A 22,707-nucleotide genomic window follows, 5' to 3' on the forward strand; every position below is an offset into this window, starting at 1 on the left:
TAGTCATGTCTGTAAGCCCCCACAGCAGTGGGTGTGGGGTAGATACGACTGACATCCTAAGTGGCTTGTGTTTGCCTGTGTATAGAGTCAGAATGAGCCAACTGGCATCTTGAGATCCCCTTGTGCCTTCTGATCCCTCACATCTGTGAAGATTCTGCAACAGTTACTCAGTTTCATGTAAAGGCAAAGCCACGCTGTCTCCTGGATTGTCTGGAAGGCGGCTGAGATAGGGGATGCTTGCATACAGCTCCTAATCATATTAGATCACTTGACATTTTTGCATGAGCCATAAGTTGATAAACGAGGAAGGCTGGTCACTGCCGCAGTTATTAATGAGAAAAGCTACCCTCTTCATGGTAATGAATTTTGATGAGGGAGAAGAAATTACCTCTGGCAGAACCCGCAAATGTGCAGTTGCTGCCTAGTTATGCCTTTTCCTGGGCTGGTGTCAGAAAGGAGATCCAGAGACAGAAATGCAAAGATGAGCCCTGAAGCTGTACCATCTGCGAGGCAGGCCTAGGGCCAACCGTCAGTGACATTGAACTCATGGTTACTCTGCCTTTCTCGGCCAGGCCTCTGGAGACAGGTTGAAGTGGATAAAAAAATAAGTATGTGCTTGGTCTTGCAAGACTTTAGTAGAGAAATTTTGCATCTAAAAGCCTTACCTCTGACAGTCTTCTGACATGAGGTCATATCATTGGAAGAGGCAGTGAAACTTTCTGCCGTGACATAATAATGCCTTTGCCTGGACGAGCCACGTGACTTGGGAGAGAGAGTGCTACACATATGCGTACTTCCTGGCTGCCAAAGCCAAAAAGAAATGATCATCATTACCCAACACACCTCCTAATCAGCATGAAAGGAGTCTTGCGTCAGTAGTTCGAGTCCCCTACCTGGTCCCAAAGTAGGTTTACCTTTGGGACCAGGCCAGAATGACGGCTTGGTGCCCCTTCTGATGGCCAAATCAAAATGGCTCGAGTTTAGCCTCTGACAACCAGGACGGGAGCTGTTCTTACTGTACTTTGTCATTTCTGAAGTTCACTTTATTGGAGAAATGCTGCTTAGGGAAACGAAGAGACTGTAGTTTCTTGAGTGCAGCTCAGGAACGTGGGTTTGTTTAGCATCAGAGTTTTAAGAGTCCTAGTGCTTTGGCTGGGGGCACAGCTCAGGGCTCGAACAGTTACTCTGCAAGCATCGGACCGTGAGTTCAGTTCTCAGCCCTACAGCAGAGCCCACAGCACTTGTAGGTTTGGAGCATCACTTGACCTCTTACATCCTTCCATGCGCCCAGACAAACACCTTCTCTTTTTGCCCACTTGCCCACTCCCAAGCCTTTCTGTTGGATTTTAGGAACCCTGTCTAAGAAAAGGATAACTCCTGAAGCAAATAATAGGCCCAAATATTCTGGGTAGGAGCTGTCTGAGGGGGTGCAGATAGCTCACAGCCCCATAACTTGCAGAAAAGTCGAGAAAGAAGATACAGGCTCTTCTTCCCCCACCAATGCCGTTTTGAGCCAAGAACACTGTGAACTTGGTAATTGGATATGCTTTTAGAAGTCAGTCTTGCTATTTTAGAAATGGATGTTGTAACTGCTGTGTAAAATCAGCATAGCTACTCACCAAGCAAATCAATGAAAAATTCTGGGTGCCAATTTGTCCTGGAGAGCCGCAGCTCCTTAAGTAAATTACCAAGGCTAAGAAGGTCACACACTCTCCACACCTGGTGAATCCAGGTTTACTTTTTGGTAGTTGTGTCTGGCTTGGGCAGTAGCTGTGCTGGAAGAGTTTTTAATCCTGTGCTGACCTGTTCATACAAAACCACCTTTCTTCTACATGTAGAGATACTCCATCCAAACCCATAGTTATTCATCTCGTCGCTTTCCAACCGTCAACCCCTGTTCCCAAACACACTCATATTCGAAACAGTGGCTTACCAGGGCATTAGGCTACAAAAGATATGTTATGTGTGTGTATGCCCATGTGCATGCATACATTTGTGCATGAATATGGTGGTGCTATAGCAATTTCCCAGGACTGTTAGGACAATCTACCATATCCTGGTGGCTGAAAACAACAGGAAGTTGCTGTTTCACAGTTCTGGAGGCTGGGCATCTAAAATCAAGTTGTCAACAGGGCCATGCTCCCACTGAAGGCTCTAAAAGAAAATCCTTCCTTGATTTTCTACTTTCTGGTGTTTGCTTCTGATCTTTAGCATCTAGGGCCTTGTAGGTTAGTCGTTACCTAAACCTTGCCTCTGTAAGAACTTCTCATTGTCTTCTGGGTCTATATTTAGACTTCTTTATTCATAGAACACCACCAATCACTGGATTTGAGTCCACCCCAAATCATTATGACTTCATTTAAACTTGATCATACCTTCAGAATGCTTATTTCCAAATAATATCGAATTCACAGGTGCTTAGAAGTTGAACACATCCTCTAGGAGCACATAATCCATCTTAAAATGGGAATTATTGTTTTGTCAGCCATTTCTCCTCAAGTTCCATCTGTTTTTTTCTCCTGCACTATAGAGACGGGAAACCTTGGAATTACATTCTCCAGAATCCCTTGGCATCAGAGCTCTGCTTTACAGTTTCCCAGCGGAAGAAACTCATGCAACAAAGGAAGAAGGAAAGAGAAGACCTTGCTCCCACGGGAGCAGCATCACGCATACAGGCGTTGATCAATGGCAGATGTGGGACCACTGCAATAACTTCTATGCGTCCTTCTGCAAATTGCCTCTTCCGCTGTTGAAGGAAGCTGAGACCATCAGCTGTCATTTTGCAATTCTAGAATTCTTGGACGCATACGGCATCTTTCCTCGGTCTTTCTAACAATTTTAACAGCTTCCGGTATAAATTCCTCCTTTGAAAACCCTTGAGTGGTGCCTGTTTCTCTAAGTAGGAATTGCCATGCCCTCCTAGAGTGATATCTGAGAACTTTTAAAGGCATACAGTTTAAAATCCAACCTGCAGGAGACCTCTCTCAGATTATTGAGCAGTGGGGAAATGCCTTGCCCCTCAATGACAATTGAGGACCACAGAATGACTTGTGGCTATCATAATATGCTCAACCAAGAGTCAAGATGAGGTTTCTCTGGAAAAGCTCACAATCTTCAGGAGACCATACACATGAGGTTAGGTTACAGTAAACAAATGATGTTGCTCTTAGGTTGCCATGGAAACTGCAAAGATCAGTTCTTTGGTTCAAAACCTTCTCTGGCTCCCTGCTGCCCGATGAATTAAGTACCAGCACCTCAGCTAGTATTCAAGACTCCTGTGTTACAGTCACTAGAATATGATGCCTGTGTTGACAAAGGCTTTCACTGCCCCATCCTTGTTACTGTGCCTGGCCCCTGGCAAGTTTTAATACTTATTAGCAAGTGAATGACTGTCTGTCTCTACACTGCAGTGAAGTTAGCTTCTTATCCATTCCAGCTATCTATCGGTGGCTTTCCATACACATTTGTCCACATTGCCTCTCTCTGTGACCACTGTCTCCTCTCACTTCTTTCTTGTGAAAATCCTGTCCTTTAAGGACTATCTCATAAACTATTCTCTTCATGAATCATTTCCTGGCTTTCACTCTCTACTGGGTGGACTCGCTCCTTGCTTTGGGCTCTAAGAAAAGTTAATAACCTTACTTTAGGTCAGTAGTGAAATCGAATGGCTAGTCCAGAGAGGTCCCATGTATTCCCCTGTCTTCCTGACATTCCTCTCCATTTCCTCTGGGTCTGTAATGTCAGGTGGTGTATAGAGGAGAAACAGAGGAGACAAGGAGCCAATGGGTTGTCCCTTCTGCACAGGCGTGGGTGTGGCCTGTGGTCACATTAAAGTCCACACAGCTGCATTTCTCCCTGTGCCTTATCCTCTGTACCCCTCTTCCCCCCACTTTTCATTACCTTGCTTTTCTCCCTTTCCTCTTCTTTTCTGGCATCAAGGACACGTGAAGAACCCCTCAGTATCACAGCATTTGTTGCTGTTGTTGTTTTAAAGATTTATTTCTTTTTGTATATGAGTGCTCTGTCTGCGTGTGTACTTGCCTGACAGAAGAGGGCATCAGATCCCATTGTGGATGGTTGTGAGCCACTAGGTGGGTACTGGGAATTGAACTCAGGACCTCTGGAAGAGCGGCTGAGTCACCTCTCCAGCCCAGCTTTTGTTGTTTCTAAGCAGCAGAATCTCGCTCCATTTCCCAGGCAGACCTTCCATTCCTAGAAGCAATTCTCCTTTGCCTCATCACCCCGAGAAGCAGGGACCATAGGCATGAGCTATCACACACGACTGAAGCGAAGTTTTGTGTCCGCTCACCGTGTAGTTTCAGGAAGCTCCACAAAAGACAGAGATGGCAGGAAAAGTTTCCCAGGGTCTCGCCAAAGTGAGGGCACTGGCCGTGAGGGGTCTTGGGATTCACCATCTATCTATCCTACTGGGAGAAGGCTAGGGATCAGGTTAGGGCAGAAACCAGGTCTAGATGCAAGAGGAGATCAACCATGTGGCCAAGGCCAGCCCAGAGCTGATGTTTAGGATGCTGCAGAGGCCTTCCCTAGGCCCGAATGTGAAGGTGATAGGATCCTACGAAGCCCAGGAACCAATGTGAACATTAGACTCTGCCTGTTTGGGATAGGAGGGTGTACCAGGACCCAGTTTTCTCATTCCTGCTATGTTGCTTTTAGAGACAGTTCTCTGGTCTTGTTTATTTTTTGTGTTTATTTTAATGCAGCAGAATCCTGAAATGTAAGAGATCAAAGCAAAGCTGTTCAATTGTAATGCATGTTGAAGCCAGAGCCCCCCAGTTCACCTCCCACCTTCCAAGGTTCCCCCCAAACACGTATCCTCTCAGAACACAGCTCATAAACCACAGCACTGAGATGCGTTGTCTCCGAGCCATACCTTGAATTTGTTACTATAAATAAAACAGGATGTTACCATGGCAACCTGACAGTCTGTTGAAACTGCCCCTTATGGACCAAATTAGCCTGGATCGATAGTGCTTCCTGAATGCGGAATTACTTTCCTTTTGTACAAAAAAAAAAAAAAAAAAAAAAAAAAAAAAAGTTTGAACAAATTATAGAAGAAAGCGCCGGGGAAAATGAGGTCCGCGTCGATGCAATAACAGTGTTAGCTGCAGCTCTGAGCGACACCTAGACAGGGTGTTCTTAGAGACACATGTCGCCAAGCTGGTGCTCTCCAGGCCACCGCTTTATTCACTGCTCACTTCCATGGCCTCTTCCCCAAGGCAAGCCTTTCCCCGCAGCTCTGCGTGTGTCAGGAGAAAGGACACTTCTGTCTCTAAGGTCCTGCTTCCTCAGGCTCAGCTGTCCAGCGAGGAGATGCTGTCTTCAGAGATGGACAGATTTTAAATGGCACTCCCCAAGCTGGCTGGCAGGCCGGCCCTCAGAGCAGATGTGGGCCCAGACCTCACTCCAGGGAGGGATTCATCCTAGCAAAGCCCCTTAGTTAGCCCTGGAGCCTGGGATCTTCTGCAACTGTTCCTAGGAATTCTTACCCCTGGCAAAAGCTAAGGAAACTGGAGGAGGAGGGGGGTGTAGTGCTGGACCTGGATGCATTTTGAGGGTGCATATCTGACGGTCTACACAAAGCCCCGAGTCTCAAATACTCTCCCAATTGACCTGGTGCCTGCAATCCTGTGGCTTTATTTAAAATGGGGGAGGGGCATACTCCTGGGAGGGCAGTAATTTAAACGAATCCCCAGGAATTTGTCAGACTGGATTGTTGCTGGGAAGCACGAGTGAGAGGGACAGACAGAGCCACCCACAGAGTCCCCTGGCCTTTTACAACATTCATATTACAGTGATGCAAAGTCCTATCTGTGTCTGTCCGTTTTCTTCTCGGGCCCTCTCTCCTACTCGCCCCGCCCCTGCCCCACCCACTCCCCTCCCCCCTACTCCCCTCCCCCGCCCAGACAGCGCCCTCTGCCTTTCTCTGTCGTTCCGACCCAGCAATTTCAATTTCTGAAGGTCCTCTTGTAGTCCCAGGCTGTGACCAGTGGGCTCCAAGTTAGGTAATCCTTTTTAGCTTTATTTAAGCAAATCAATCATCTGATGATCTTCCTGAACCACCCCATGCCCCAAATGCACATTTTATGATATTTTGTGTGTGGTTTCAAGGGTTCAAGAATCTCATATAGCTAGGGACTCCCAGTTCATAGGCGCTCTGGAGACTAGAGTGGGGTGGGGGTGTGTGTGTGGAGAAGCCAAACAAGCAGCTTATAGGAATCACGTGCTATTCATATTTGACCTGAGAACATCTATAAACTATCAAAATTAGTCTTTAAATTACACCCACCCTTCCTAGTGAGTAACAACAGACTCATATCAGCAACTTACTATTTTAAAATAATGTTTGAATTTCTAAAAGCACATAACATAAACTTTACCATTGTAAATAGTAAAGTTATATATATATTTGGGGTTTTTTTGAGACAGAGTTTCACTGTGTAGCCTTGGCTGTCCTGGAACTGACTCTGTAGACCAGGCTGGCCTTGAACTCACAGACATCTGTATGCCTCTGCCTCCTGAGTGCTGGGACTAAAGGCTTCTGTCACCACCGCCTGGCTTTTGTGGATATTTTTAGGTGCAGTTAGCTAGTGTTGAATATGACTGAAACCTGTGCACTCCTTGGCTACCTGGAAGAGAAGAGTGAGATTGGAGAGCCTGTTTTCATTGCCTTTAGTCAGACGGAGCACTGATTTCTTCAACTCACATTTCATTGGCCAGACCTGGTTATGGGACCCATTATGTCAAGGAGGCCAAATGATGCCTTTTCCACTAGGACCAGGAGAGAAGAACCAGCTATTGGGAATCACTGTAATGTTTAATCCCAAGGGAAAGAATTTTGTAGTCTTTCGATTAACAGTGCATTGACACAGGGTGCTCTTTGCATGTGGTGCTATTTTTTTTCTTTGAGACAGTGTTTCTCTATGTAGCTTTGGCTGTTCCAGAACTCACTCTGTAGACCAGGCTGGCCTCGAAATCCTCCTGCCTCTGCCTCCCAGATGCTGGGATTAAAGGCATGCACCACCACCGTCTGGTGGTACTATCTTTCATAACTACAACAATCTCTTCATATCCAGAACCTGTTACTCCCCATGGATACCAAAATCTCAACACTCAACTCCTTTGTCTAAACTGGAGCAGTATTTACATGTAGTCTCTATACATCTTCTTGGATACTGAAATCATTGCTAGATTACTTCTAATAGCCACTCCAATGTAAACACTAACTAGTTACCGACCTATAGTGTTCAGTGAACAGTGCAAGAAAAAACCTGCGTATGTTCAGTACAGACACAGTTTTTTCAAAGGGATATTTCCAATCCACACTTGCACACAGAACCAGAGCACAGAGGACAGGCCTGTGTGTTTCTTAATCGCTCAAGTGAGCACGCCAAATGATCCGACTCAAAATGGCATTGGAAGGATGATTTTGAATCCATACCAATTCAGCTTTTAAGGCAAACCATTCACGAAGTACAAAACATTAGAAATTACTTGTTTGAAATCATTTGCCTCTTAATTCACAACTGATCAAGATAATGTAACATATTACTTTAGTTGAAAAACTGCTACTCTAAATCTTGGTTAAGAGGTAAAAGGATTCCCAGGAGTTGATTTTGAAAGTAATGTTAAAGAAAAAAGAATTTAGGATGCAGTTGGGAATGATGTGGTTTAGGAAACTGGGAGTAGTAGGTTTTCCTTCTGAGTCCATGATCTCACCCATCACCCATGCCTGGTTGGTACCTTACAGCACAACCCTGAACCTAAGGCTCAGGGAACACTGTTGATGGGAGGTGGGAGGTAAGAGCGCCAGGCCATTAGTGGTTATGAAGAGGAGACTCAGCCTTCTCCAGGGGTGAGCGACCTGGTAGGTTACACAATCCCCAGACACATGCCTTTGAGCAACATTAAGTTGTCCCAGCAGGTTATATTGATATTACACAAACATCCACCCCCACCCCCACATATATATTAAACATAATAATTTAGAAAGAGGAGGTCATGAACTTTAGAAAGACTGGTGGGGGTGGAAAATGACGAGAAGCACTGGATAGAGATGGTTCTGGAGAGAGATGGAGAGGACAAGGTGGGAATGACCTAACCACAGTATAAAATTCTACAAAAGTAAAATTTTTTAAATTAAAAAGAAATACCCACACCAATTAATTTTTTAGAAAAAGGAGGACGAATTTCCGACACCTGTTCAAATAATAAAGGAGATTTTGTTCAGGATTGCTGTAAAGGTTTCATACGGTGGAAGTGGAGATGGATGAGAGAGGGCTAAATGCATCACAGGCGGCTGGGGATTTATACCCAACGGGCAGGGGAGGCTCTCAAGAGTCGGGAAGTATCTAAGCAGACACATCAGAAAGAGAAGAAGTTTTGCTAAGGTGATTTCAGAGTCAATGAAGCCAGATTTAGAGCTGCCTAAGAGATTGTGAGGGACACCTTTGGAAGTGTCTGCCACGGTGTTTCCACGAGGATTAACTGAGTAGGAACCTCTACCCTGGATGTGGATGGCACCGTCCCATCGGCTGTGAGGTCCAGATCAAATGAAAGGGACTAGAAAGGAAATGCGCTGGCATTATCCTTTTTTGTTTCCCGGCTAGAGTTTTGTGGAGCGCTCTGCCCCACCAGGTCCTACCTGCCACAGTGGATGGACACCTCTAAAGCTGTGACACAAAATGAATAAACATCCTCCCCCACACACTGATTTGTCTGTGTCAGGTTTTGGTCACCGAGGAGCAAGGCTAGTGATTGGCTATCCTACGGCATATCTTCCTGGCTTTGGTGTAAATACACAGGCAGGGACCTTTGCTCTTCTTAGCTCAGAGGTTGGATGGTGTTTAGTACATGGCTAGCCATACTGCAAATAGTCATTGTGGAGCCGACTCATAGCAAAGGACAATTTTTCATCCAGAAGATTGAACCCACATGCCTGTGTTAGGGTTTGTTACTTACCAGTTAATTGAATGTAAGATGTCAGGAGTCCCACAAAGAAAGGGACTTGCTAGTTTTGGTATAATTTGTCAATTTTAGAAAGCTGAAAATGAAGGTTATTCCACATTATTATAATGCCGGCACAGGCTGCTTTTCCTGGGTGATGCTTAAAATGCCTCAGATAGGGCACTAACACACCAAAGAAAGGATTCCATCCAAGTCCAGCGAGAGTTTCCTGGGGTTACTTATGAGAGCATGGATGACTCTCAGGCAACTGTGTTACCAAAGTGTTCCACCTCAGCATGGTGACAGCTCACAAGAGCCAAATCTTGGAGTCCCTATCCTGGTCACCCTGTGGATTCCAGCACCCTCAGGGACGCCTGCATCTGGAGCAAGATTACACACAACTCAGGGAGGAGGAGTCAGGAGCAAGTGAGTGGTTAGAAGCCCAGATGAGGGGATGATGGCCATCCCCCACACCTGGGAGAGAATGTCAATATGCTTGGTCTAACGTTGGCCCTGTGGGTAGTCACAGGTTCTCTGAGGGCAATTGAGATGTCATGACTGCAGGAAAGATAGCTGAGAGGTTTGCTTAGGAGTCAGAGCATGAACAAAGACTCAAAGTGATGATTTATTTATTGTTATTTTATGGGTATGGGTGTTTGGCTGATGTGTATGTCTGGGTACCATATAAGTGCCTGGTACCTACAGAGGTCAAAAGAGGGCATTAGGACCCCTAGAACTGGAGTTATAGATGTTTGTGAGCTGACATGTGAGTGTGTTAGTGTTAGAAATTGAATTTGGGTCCTCTGGAAGAGCACCTGGTGTTCTTAATTGCTGAGCCATCTCTCTGGCTCCAATATTTATTTGTTCATTTGTTTGTTTATTATGTGTAGTCTACAAATTGCTATGTAGCCAAGGATGACCTTGAATTCCTGATCTCCACTTCCTAGGCTGGGATTACATTAGGTGTGTGCTACCATGCCTGGTTCTCTTCACTGACACTTTCTGTGGCCCGCCATACAAGTTTGATCTTCTTCTGATGCAAAGATCTGCTTTGTTTCAAATTCTGTTAATAAGAGGAAGACTCCAGAACTTTCCTTTCAGTGACTCGGACTCTCCTTTGGAAATGTTAAGCTGAGGAACCCTTTCTTTCACAAATAGTGTTTTATTGGGGGGTGGTAGCCGGGCTCTCAATCAGGAATCAAGGTATTTGTATGCATGGCTCAATTCTTCCCCCACAAGCTCAGAGTCTTGTAGGAATTGATTAAAACCCCAGGCTCCAGGCCCACAGCTAAACTGTTGGGTGCGTTTACTTGACTTGGCAAAATCCCTTCTGAGTTTTAACTTGGGGGAAGCAGATTATAGCTCCTTTGAGTTTAGAGGGCGCTGTTCTTCATGTAGCACCTTGATTTCTAGGTTCTCGGTTCTTGATTTCAATCTGTCAAGATTTTGAGGCACAGTCTCATAATTATAGACACTTCCTTCAGTGTTGTATGGTAAGAACCGGAGGGAAGTGGTACGTTATTTTGGGAGCATGGAGTGCATTCCACAGAGAGGCAGATGACAAAGCTGTCAGGAGAGGGAACACACAGCGAAGAGGAAGCGGCACCCACAGAGCGAGGAAGCAAGGCACGAAGGAGACGTTGCTGCATTGGAATCATTTCCTGCTTTGCTTCATCTGCCAACAGATGAAACGCTAATAAGGTTCATCTGGCTGCAGATGGTGGCTGGGCAGTAGAAAACCTACTACTTCTGAGTAAAAGTCAGGTGCATTCTGAAGGGACTCTGGCGGGCCAGAATGTGGCGAGCATGGCTCTGAAAGACCTTGCCCTTCTCCCCATTCCCTCAGCCTTGCTAAACCATTAGATTACATTCCTAAAGCTAGCCCCCAAGGTCTATTCCCTTATTTGGCCACTTCCTCCTCCTGAGGCTGACCACCAAGGTCCAGCTACCAAAGTCCAGCGATCAAAAGCTCCCTTTGGTTCACCTAATTAATATGCCCAATCAAAATATGCCACCGCATCCTAGTCCCTTCTAACACAGACCTCCCCCTTTTCTCCTCTTAAAAGTTACACCTGCAAGGTCATTTGCTGCTGTTTTTCTGCCTGAGTCAGAAAGCAGCCACCTTAACTTTACTTCCTCCTTAATAAAGGATCTCTCTGGGAAAGCAGGTGTTTGGGTGTGGTGTGTGCCTAATCTGGGGTGTGGGAGGGAGTCCTGGCTGTACAGGAGTCTCCTTCACATTCAGACACTGGATTTGCTACATGGTGTGTGTGTGTGTGTGTGTGTGTGTGTGTGTGTGTGTGTGTGTGTGTGCAGATGCATGTGTGTTGTGCACCTGTGTGGTCAACCTTCTGTACAATTCCCTGGTAGTTGTCCACTCCGGTGTTCTTCGTATATGTTTGATTTTGACACAGGGTCTCTTGCTGAGACCCCAAGCTCACTGATTAGGGTGGGCTGCCTGGCCACCAAGTGCAAGGCTCTACTTGTGTCTGCCTTCGAAGCACTGGGCTAACTTGTGTGTGTCGTAATGCATGGCTTGCTGGATGACATCCAGGTACTATTGTCATATACTTGTAGCTTTAAATTTTTAAAATTAATTAATTAAGTTTTGAGACTGGTCTCCTTATGTAACTCTGGCTGGCCTGGACCTTGCTATGTGGGCCAGGCTGGCCTCAGAGACTTGACTGCCTCTGCCTCCTGAGTGCTGGGATTAAAGGTGTGTGTTACCACACCCAGCCCACTTATCTCCTTAAATCCCCTCCACCTTAGAGGAAATCTCACAGGAAACTGTCTTAGGTAGGTCTGAAGTTCTCTAGTCTGTAACTTTTCACTTCAGTTGGAGCAACTATTTCTATAATGCATTTTTTTCTTAAAGATTTAATTATTTATTATGTATATAACGTTCTGCCTACATGTATGCCTGCACACCAGAAGAGGGCACCAGATCTCATTATAGATGGTTGTGAACCACCATGTGATTGCTGGGAATTGAATTCAGGACCTCTGGAAGAACAGCCAGTGCTCTAACCTCTGAGCCACCTCTCCAGGCCCTAATGTGTTCTTTGAATGTGTGGTTTCTTTTTTTTTATTCTTTTTTTTTTTTTTTTTTCAAGACAGGGTTTCTCTGTGTAGCGTTTCTCTGTGTAGCTTTGCGCCTTTCCCGGAAGTCACTTTGTAGACCAGGCTGGCCTCGAATGTGTAGTTTCTTAAGAATTACAGTTATGGCAAATTATTTCATCATTACAGAATAGACTTCATTTCCCAGGGCCAGCTGTATATAATGCGTGGGAGCCAGGACAAAATGTGGGACTCCTTGTTCAGAAAGCAGAAGAACCACATCTTCAAAGGGAGATACTAAAGTGTGTTTTTCTCCTTTGTTCCCAGCCTTTCCTTTGGCTTGTCATAGTGCTTTGAAAAATGCTGTTTGATTCCATTCTAAGTGGAGAAAGATTTAAGACCTTCAGTTATTAGCATGAGTTCTGCAGCTCATCTTCATGTGGTGCTATGCTAGTTATAAACACAAATACAAGAGCGTTTGCTTCACATGCAGAGGCACTAAAATCACACAGATTATATTTTCTACTTTATCTAAATGTATGTGTATACTTTGTGCTTTCTGAAACAGTGGAGCTGCACCACAATACAAAACCTATCATTTTTCTTTCCTGGCATGCACACATCCTGCTTCCAAGCCCTTTGGGTTGATCAGTGAGCAAGAAAGGTTTGGAAGGAATAAAAATGATCATGGACTCATCTTCGTTTTGTTTTCTGGCTATGTAGTCCTGGCTGGTCTGGAATTCTCGACATAGAGAAGGCCAACTTTACTCTCACAGAAATCCGTCTGCCTCTGCCTCCCAATGCTGGGATTAACGATGTATGCCACCACAGATCAGATCGCCTTATCTTTGAAAAGTTCTCATACCCACAATCATTTGTAGAGTATCAAATTGACAAGTACAAGGAAGTAACCCTCGGTGAGGAAGGGGGTGATGGGGTTGTCTGGTGACGTGTGTTATTTAGAACGCCATCACTTGCTTTCTACATGCAGCAAGTTCCCATTTAAAAGAACGGAGCTCTAAGTTCCTTCCGGCACTGTGCTGCCCAGGTGACACGCTCATCTTGAACTCACTGTAAGTCTTGCTGAATGCACCTGTCTTTAGCTTTACTATGGTTTCTGTGTTAAAACTGTGTCAGCTGTGACATGTGTGAATGGGGTGGCAAGGAGTGGTGACAGACATGTATGACAGACGTGCATGGCAGAATCATTAGAGTAAATGAAGACACAGGCCACAAGCCCAGGACACTGGCTCTGGTGTCTAAAGTACAATGATGACTGTGTTACCACTACATGTAACACTTATTTACTAGGTACCAGGAACTGTGACAATAACTTGTGCATTTATTATCCTTTAATGTACCCACTGTTTGGTATCAGGAGAAAGTTGCTTTTCCCCCAGAACAAGAAGCCACTCCTGGGATTTAAACTCAGGCAGTCTTACCACACTATAGCCTGTAGCCTGATGTTTAAAGAAGGTAATTAGAGAACATCACACACACACACAAAAATTCCAATTTTAATTATATAAGGGATTTGGTGTGGAAATATTGAGGGACAGCTACTTAAGCTTTATTTACCTTCATCTTCCCATTTAATTGTTCATTTCTTTACCATATTTTGGGCTGTGTGCTATAAATCTATGTAGTATGAATTATTGGGGATGAGAGTACAAGCCATTGCTGGACTTACCTATTATTATTTTAAAATAAAATTTAAGCTGCAAATAGCCTGTTATAAGTTCAAATGCTTTTGCTGGAAAATATCCATTTTGCTCTCTTAAGGAACACATAGACATGTACATACCTATTATATGTCACAAACCACCTCAAAGCTCAGTGGCTTAAAGCAATACCATTGTGAATCTGTGGTGTGGACAGGGCACAGTAGGTTGTAGGAAGAGTTTTTCTGTCCTCACTGCCTGCTCCAAAATAAACACACAGAGGCTTATATTAATTATAAATGCTTGGCCAATAGCTCTGGCTTGTTATTAGCTAACCCTTACATTTAAATTAACCCATATTTCTATTTATGTTTTGCCACATGGCTCATGGCTTGTTACTTCATTTTCTAGGTATCCTGCTTGCTCGGTGGCTGGCTGGGGTCTCCTGACTCTGCCCTCCTTCTCATCATTCTCAGTTTGGCTTTCTGGCATAACTTCCTGCCCAGTCACTGGCTGGTCAGCTTTTTTAACCAATGAGAGTAATACATTTTCACAGTGTACAGAAGGATTGATTATTCCACAGCAGTAGGTGTCTTAGGGTTTCTATTGCTGTGATAAAACACCCTGAACAACATCAACTTGGGCAGGAAAGGGTTTATTTTGTTCCACATCATAGTTCATTATCAAAGGAAACCAAGGCAGGAACTCAGTGGCAGAAGCCTGGAGGCAGAAGCCATGCAGAGGCCCCAAGGAATGTTGCTTACTGGCTCCTTCCTCCTTGCTTGCTCAATCTGCTTTCTTACAGCACCTGGGACCAGCAGCCCAGGGGTGGTACCACCCACAGTTAGCTGGGCCAGCCCAGATCAACCAGCCATCAAGAAAATGCAGTGCAGTTCAATCTGGTGGGGGCATTTTCTCAGTTGAGACTCTCTGCTCCCGAATGATGCCACGGGGGTAACGGCACATTCATTTGCTAGGGATGGTGTTGTTTATGACACCCTCAGTGTCAGGCACTCCACAGGCCAAGGACTGGTCATGTTCACTCTTGTGTGCTGCAGATGACAATGGCTGTTGGCTGGAACCTCAGTGGGACCAATCACACCACCTACATTTGGTCTTCAAGAAAGTTACCGTTCTTTTCCAACTAGACTCACTGCAAACAGTCTGGTCCCTTCCTTTCTGGCTTGTAAGTCATCCCCAAATGTGGTAACCTTTATATAAAAAACAAAACAGCTCTCTCTGTCTGAGCTTTCCCCCCCTGCCTCCCAGGGCTGTTCACCCCGAATTACTTTGATGACAAAGGCAGACTCTCTGGTTTTCTTTTTGAGCATAGCGTATATTCATGGTATCCTTTTACGGATGGTTTGTTCTTGTACTTACAGTGGATCTCTGTGTGTGTCTCCTTCCTCTTCCTCTTCCCTTCTTTTCTTTCTTTCGCCGCCTTCCTGCTTCCTTCCTCCCTTCTCCAACCAGCCAATCCTGGCCTTTAGTTAGTATATCTACATCTTTTTTTATATTTAATGGGGTTATTTATACAGTTGGATTTTAAGCTTTCATTTGTTCCTCGTTTTCTTGTTTGAAAATTTTCTTTTTTTCTTTCACCTTCCCCTTTGGCCCCTCCCTTCCTCCACTTCCACCTCCTCTCTCTCTCCTTCTCCGTCTCTCCCTCTCTCCCTCCCCCTCCTCCTCCCTCATGTTTTTTGATATAGGGTCCCACTATGTATTCCAGGTTCCACTTAAACCAGTGGTGATCCTTCTCCGCTAAGTATTAGGGTTATAAGCGTGCAGTACCGCACTGGTCTTACTTGTTTTATTTACTTTTTATAGGTCTCTTCTTTTTCCTGCCTTTTCTTTCTTTCTTTCTTTTTTTAAATTCTCGTCTATTCTTTTTGTTGTCTATTAGTTAAAATCCCCCCACCCCATGTGTGTATGGGTACACATGAATGAGCGTATGTAATTATTTTAGTTTTTATACTACACAGTGTCCCTCACCTGAACATGACCTTCCAGGGACAGCATGACACTTCTGTACACGTACCAACCTCACCACAACACACTCTGGCTTCTCACCCTCTGGCCTCCATGCTATTGTGAGACTCTTTTGGTAAACATCTCCAATTTGTCTACTGTCTGATTTCTAAGTAGTGAATCGTGGGCTGGTGAGATGGCTCGGTCGGGAAAGGCATGTATCACCGAGTTCCACAACCTGAGTGTTTGTGGGACCCCCCTGGTGGAAGGAGAGAACCAACTCCCGCAAGCGGTTCTCTAACACCTTCCCCCCCCCCTCCTGCCACGCCTGCACTCTGAAACGTGCACCCACACCATGAAAAACTACTCGGTTACAGAGGAAATAGAGTTCGAATCTGCAGTGTAACATGTTGAATCTCAGAAGCAGAAAGATAAACCAAAGAGGCCACTTTTCCATATTGGAAAAGAGAGACTATATTGTGCAAAAATTATTTGTAGGAAAGTCTCAGACAGGAAAACCCCTCCCTCTATCTGTTCCCGCCTCTCTCTCTCCTCTCTCTCTCTCTCTCTCTCTCTCTCAATAAGTAAATATAAAAATTACAGTAAATTATCTTTTGAAATGGCCTAGGTAATAAGTAAAAAGCCTTGCAATTACCTAAATTGCTACATTTCTGATGATGTCCATTTCATTCCATAGATATTTACAGTTTTTTTTTTTAGAACTCCCTTAAGCAGTTATATGTTGATGTATTGCTGATCTTTTTTTATTTTTTTAACAGCTTTGTTATATTGGAAGCATTGTTATTTTACTGTCTTTATGACTTTGATGAAGTACATTTCATATACTGTGCAACTCACTCCTGATCTCTCTTTCATTTGTTCCTCCTCTTTGCCTTTAAAAAAAAAAATGTACAATTCTGTGTTTTTACGATATTCACAGTTGTGTAATCATACCTACAATTGGATCTAAACCATTTTCAACATTCCCCACAGAAACCCTCTACCCATTAGCAATCCTCTCTCGTTCTCTGAAAGCTTTCCAAGCCCCAGGAAGCCACATATTTATACCCCGCCTGTACATTTTCCTTGTCTAGAAGCTTCATATAAACAAAATTGTACAATACAACCTCTTTCCCAATACAATCTTTTGTAACCGGCTTCTTTAACTTAGCTTTCTGTTTCTGGGATCCATCTACATTGTCATGTACATTAGCACTACATTTTTTTTTTTTTTCTGTGACTGAACAGTATTTCACGGTAAGAATAAGTCAGATTTTGTTTGTTTACTCAATGTGGACATTTGGGGAACTTCTATTTCTGTCAGTAGTGGTGATGCTGCTATGAACATCTACGGCCAAATTTTGAGTTGATATGTGGGTTTTTTTTTTGTTGTTGTTGTTCTCTTTGATATGTATCTTAGGAATCTAAGGAATTCCTGTATTATATTATAACACAGTGGTTGAGACTTAAACAAGCCTATGTACTCAGAATTTGAAATTGAGATTTGTTACATAAAAAATAAGGCCCTGGATAGGCCCTTTAATGGCCCTTGCCTCCGTGTAAGACCAAGACAATAAGAGAATCTTTCTCAGAGGTTTGATGGGAGGATTGGATGGATTCACTCATGCCAAGTGCTTAAAGAGCCTTGACAAATGATGATGCTAAATATTCACTTCCAGTATACTGCTGATTTGGGTGAAGCAAGGACTCAGTTGCTAAATTCTCTTTTTGAAGAATTTTACACATACGTATAATAAGGCTTGGAAGAAAGAGAGAAAAAGAAATTAATACCATCACAGATTGTGTTCTGCAAAATAGTAATTTTCGACAGATGGTATTGGAGATAGAAAAATGATTACATTAAGGGACAGGCTTTTCCCTGTGCTCCGTGAGGTTCCTCCCTCCAAGGTCAGGAGTAAAATCTCATTGGAAGGTTGAGACCAAGGATCAGCCGGGTTGGGTTGCAGCCTCTCTGTGGGGCAGAGATGGGACTCCACGGATCTTGAAGAATACATTGAAGCTAAGGGGTATGCTTCCCGCCGATGGGACTGGCTGGCAGAGCCCAGGTTTAGTTTCCTGATTCCTTCCCTTTCTCAAACCTCTGCTTTTAGCTTAGTGCTAGAGTCTTGGAGGTAGGTGTCTTTCTCCTTCTCTAGCTGATTCTGAGAACGCAGAGCCTTTAAACAGGGCTGTACTTTAGACGGCATTCCCCAGATACTGGAGTTGGTGCTGAGATAGAGTGTAGGCTTGTAGGAGTGAAGTAGGATGTGTGTTAGAGGGATACAGTGCTGGTTGCAGAGTGGATGGATGATGTGGACAGGGTAGCAACTAGAAAAACGAACTTTTTTTTTTCCTAAGCTCTCAGATACCTCCTGCATTACCCTCTCCTCTGGGACGTGAACAAGTCATCCACAGATGCTCAGACAAGGGTTACCATGCCCACGCTTTCCATTTCTGAGTTTAAACTGCAGTGCAGGTCCCTGCTGGGTGCTTGTGTCATTTAGAGAACATTATTTCCCAGATGGAAGAACCCTCTTCGGGGGCCCAAAGACTCTCTTGACCAGAAAATGTGCTTCCTCATGGTGGTGATCATCCTGGTCACCTCTGCTCCCCCAGAACTTGCTAGAAGGTGTTGGGGGGGATGTAGAAGGGTGAGGCAAGTGGTTCAGCGGACACTTGAGAGATCTTCAGAACTGGAGGAAGACAACTTTTGGGTGACCCCTTCAATTCTCTCTTCATTTGTTTTCCTATTCATGAGGAATAAAAAGTAATGGTGTACTCTTCAGACTACACAAGGTTAAAAGGAGATGGAGAGAGGAGAGCTGTTGTCAGGATGCACATTGGAATTTGAAAGTTGGTGGGACAAGAGGAAGGGGGAGGAGAGAGGAGGCATCCGAAGTTCTGGGTTCTTCTTTTTTAATTAATTGTTTTTATTTTGTATGCATTGGTATTTTGCCTACATGTATGTCTGTGTGAGGGTTTCAGGTCCCCTATAACTGAAGTTACAGATGGTTGTAAGTGGCCATGTGGTTGCTGGGAATTGAACCCAGGTCCTCTGGAAGACAGCCAGTGCTCCCAACCACTGAGCCATCTCTCCAACCCCCAGCACCTGGCTCTTCTGTGTGGAAGTGAGAGCTACTGAGGAGTAGCTCAGCCCTCTCCTGCACCACCTGGGGCTCCCAAGTGGCACTGGCAGCCAGCTTGGCTCATTAGCATTTTCACAGCCAAGGGGCAGCTCACAGGATGTTCTCTGCAGATATTTAAATTGTTGGATTAAAAAATGTCCCAGGGCATTCCTGGCCCCTATTCTTCCATATGGCCAGGCAGAAGCCTAACATTTCTTCATTGTGAAGAGGGTTCCATGGGGGGTGGGGTCAGATACCTGTGAAAGCATGGTAACAACACTAGGAAATACCGTCTCTATTCCGCCTTCCCTTCCCTGCTTTTTCTGCCCAATTTTCCTTTCTTTCTTCCTATTTCCCGACTGTCTTTGTTGATGTCTTCCTTCTGTTGTGCTTTTTGTATATACTGACTGCCGGAAGAGAAACAGAGCCCAGTGACCAGACCCAGTGCACATCCCCAGGCCAGACTCTGCTGTTCTACGGCCAGATGCAGGAGATGTTCCTGAATGATGAGCTTCTCGTGCTAATGTAATGTGGTTGTCAGGGAGGGACATCTGTGCATCCATTTTCTCATGCTGCTCTAGCAAATTAATCACCACAAATTTAGTGACTTAAACCAGCTCCAAGTAATTTCCTCCCCATTCTGTAAGTCAGAAGTCTGGGCACGGCACTCTATAGTTGGGTCCTCTGTGGAGTCTTTCTGATGTGGGTAGGGTGCTTTCTTTCCGGGGGCTCTGGAGTGGGTCTGTTTCCCAGAGCAGCCAGGCTCTTGGCTGAGTTCATTTCCTTGTGATTCTAAGACTTGGGTCTCCAGTTCCTTGGTGGCCACAGACAACGGGCTTGCTGCTTGGTCTGAAAGCCCGCCTCCTTTCAGCTCATGCCTTCTATGTGGCCCCTGTAGCTGCAACAATGTCCCCTCATGCTTCCAACCTCTGATTTCACCTTTCTGCAGAATCTCTCAGGCCTCTAGCTATAGAGAAAGTTCTCTACTGTGAAAAACTCATGTGATTAGGCAAGCTAGGGTAAGTTTCCTATTTTAAGGCACTCATTGATAATTGCATTCCACCTTAAAAAATCCCTCTTATTAGTGTTGCGTATTTACAGTTCCATGGATTCAGGTGTGGACATCTGGGAGGGGGAAAAAATTCAAGACCTTATAAATAGTTCAACTGTGTGGAAACGCAGAGGTGGGACATTTGCTGCAGTCTTTGTTGGGGGAGCCTTATCTTTCCACTCATTGCTGGGCAGGGCCAGTTAGAGAAGGAAGCAGGGAGTCTGAAGTCCTTGGTAAGGGTGGGCCTGAGAAAACTTTCACCCTCAGAGAAGCAATGTCCTCTTTTGAAACTCAGAACTTCAGAGTCTACTTTTTCACTCAAAATGGCCGTGGCGATCTGGAAAGACAACATGAATTGGCCAAGATCAGTGGGCACCAGAGCAAAGTGTTCAGAAGGTAGCTTCTGTGAAGTCTTAAGGGGGTTTACAGAATGTAGGCACATCCTCAGACTATTGTCCTTGTTTGCATTGAAGAAATAAATAACTGTGGTTTTCTTGGCTCTAGAAATGCCTGTCAATGGCGTTATGTGTTGGACATGACTACGGTCTTTCCATAGCCGGAGATAAATCCCTCATGGTGGCCAGCAAGACACAGTCCACTTTATCCGGACAGTGTTGGAGTGGCCTCATAATCACAGCTCATTGTCTTTCCTTTTCGTGACCACAGTCCCTCCCTCGGGGTCATACGAAGACGTGGAGCTCATGAACCAACTGTTCCGGAGCTCCAAGGGAAAAATCTTGGCATGGAATTCCACCCCTGTGCCTCCTCTGCTCCAAGCTAAGGAAGGCATTTTCTATGGCTCTATTCAGATCTGCAGGCAGCGAGCTTGGTCCACAGGGAGACTGGCTCACTGTTCAGGGCCCTCCTTCTCCTGCCAAGTCTTCTCACTCGGGTCTCCTCTTTATCACAGTCTAGAGACACCTACCTCGCTGGGATTTACATAAGCTGGAGCAAAGTGCTCTCCAGCTAAGAATATATCCACCCCCTATCTCTGGGTGATGTGCCTAGGGGGTGAAGAAACTGACTCACTGTATCTCTGACTCAATGAAGAGACAAATGTATGAAGAAACTACTGGATTAACGTTGGGGGGTTGGGACCCAGTATTTTTAGCACAGGAAGGCAGAGCTAGCTGCTGTGAAGTCCCAGAGGGTAGTCCTTTTATTTAAGCTTCCTTTCTTGAATGCCTTAGACATCTTTAGCAGTGGAGGTTTTCAAGTAGTGAGTGAGACATAGAGAGGATGGGAGGCTGAAATAGGAAATACCAGCATAATCTTATCAGCAGTGGCACAGGCTGACCGTGGGATTTGTCTGTGCAGCTCGGGGTTGGCTGGTTTTCTCACACACCAAAAACTCCTTCTGATTCCCAGAGCATGCATCTGCTAAGACAGTGAAATGCTAAGACCTGTACTCCAGCACCATTTCATCCTGAGCAGAAAGAAACACTACGACATGGCCTACGGTGGAACCATGGCATATGGCGGCCCCTGCGAGCAGCCTGGAGTCTTCCACCAATGACCTCTAGCTTCTTGTTGTCATATTGCCCCTGGGAGGAAGCACCTTCATTTCTTGGCATTCATGGCAATGTCCCCTGATGGGTGTGGTCACTACCAGTTTAGCTTTCTCCAGGTAGAACTGTTTTGGTCATCGCTTCTAGAAAGATCTCAGGCGTTGCTCAGGTTTTCTTATGTCTGACAACTGAGACACAAGTTTAGAAAGGGCATGGGGGAGTGTGTACAAAGGGTCAGTATCCATCACTGATAGTTTGGTGTGTGCCAGTCCAGAGCTGCCATTTGGACCGTTGACTCCTAAGACAGACACTTCTGATTACACATCCAATAGCCAACCTCACCATCCTTAGCTTCACAGTTGTGATGAACGCCATCACTAAAAGCAACTGAGGGGAGAAAAGGGTTTATTTAGCTTATGTTCCAGGTCGCAGTCCATCAGTGAGGGAAGAAGTCATGACATGAACTTCAGCAGGAACTGAACTAGAAGCCTTGCAGAACCATTGCTCACTGGCCCACCTCCTCTGACTTGTATCCAGTCAGGACCACCTGCCCCTAACTGGCACTACTTAGAGTGGTAAGTAGGCACTATTCCTGAACCAATCAACAATTAAGACAGTTCCCCACAGACATGGCCACAGGTCATTCTGGTCTGGGCAAATCCTTCAACTGAGACTTCCTTTTCCCAGTTGATTCTTGGTTGTGTCCAATTGACAAAAAACAAACAAATAAATGAAACGAAACAGGAAACTTAGTTCTTCTTATCTGCAGATGGAATCGACCTCCTGCCATAGTCATTGAAGTTGGATTAGAAGGAATATACATGCTTCCTGGGATGACTAACTGTGAATCTCAGTCCCAGCTCTCAACTAACTGTGACCTCCGGCAAGTCTTTTAACTTTTCTCTACCCTTCTTCCTCATCTGTGATTGGACATAATGCTTCCTGCTAGGTGGCTTTGAAGTGTGAGTCAAATAATGTACGTAAGGTCTTTACGACCGTTCTCTGGTCCGTATTACTCATTAGGCATCGTTCTTGTTCTACTGCTATCACATGCCAGTCTCTACTGCGGTTCAGATGTGGACATGTCACATATTATTGACCCTTCAGACTAGGGAAGAAGTTTGTTGGGGAGCTTCTGGGTAATTCACAGGAAGACATGGATGCTGTCCATCTCCACTGCTCAAAGTCTGGTCTCTGTGTGATACCTGAAGTTTCAGAGGCAATTCCAGCCCAGAGCAATTTGATTTGGGGATGCTTTGTTTCCTGGGATAATGGGTTGCCTTTACTGTTTAAGCCTCTTAGCATCCATTGCCAAAACCATTCTAAATGGTATATCTAGAGATGGCAGAGAATAACAGTGCATTTAAGTCACA

Source organism: Peromyscus eremicus, chromosome 11 (genome assembly GCF_949786415.1).
Source record: "Peromyscus eremicus chromosome 11, PerEre_H2_v1, whole genome shotgun sequence".
NCBI classification, from domain to species: domain Eukaryota; kingdom Metazoa; phylum Chordata; class Mammalia; order Rodentia; family Cricetidae; genus Peromyscus; species Peromyscus eremicus.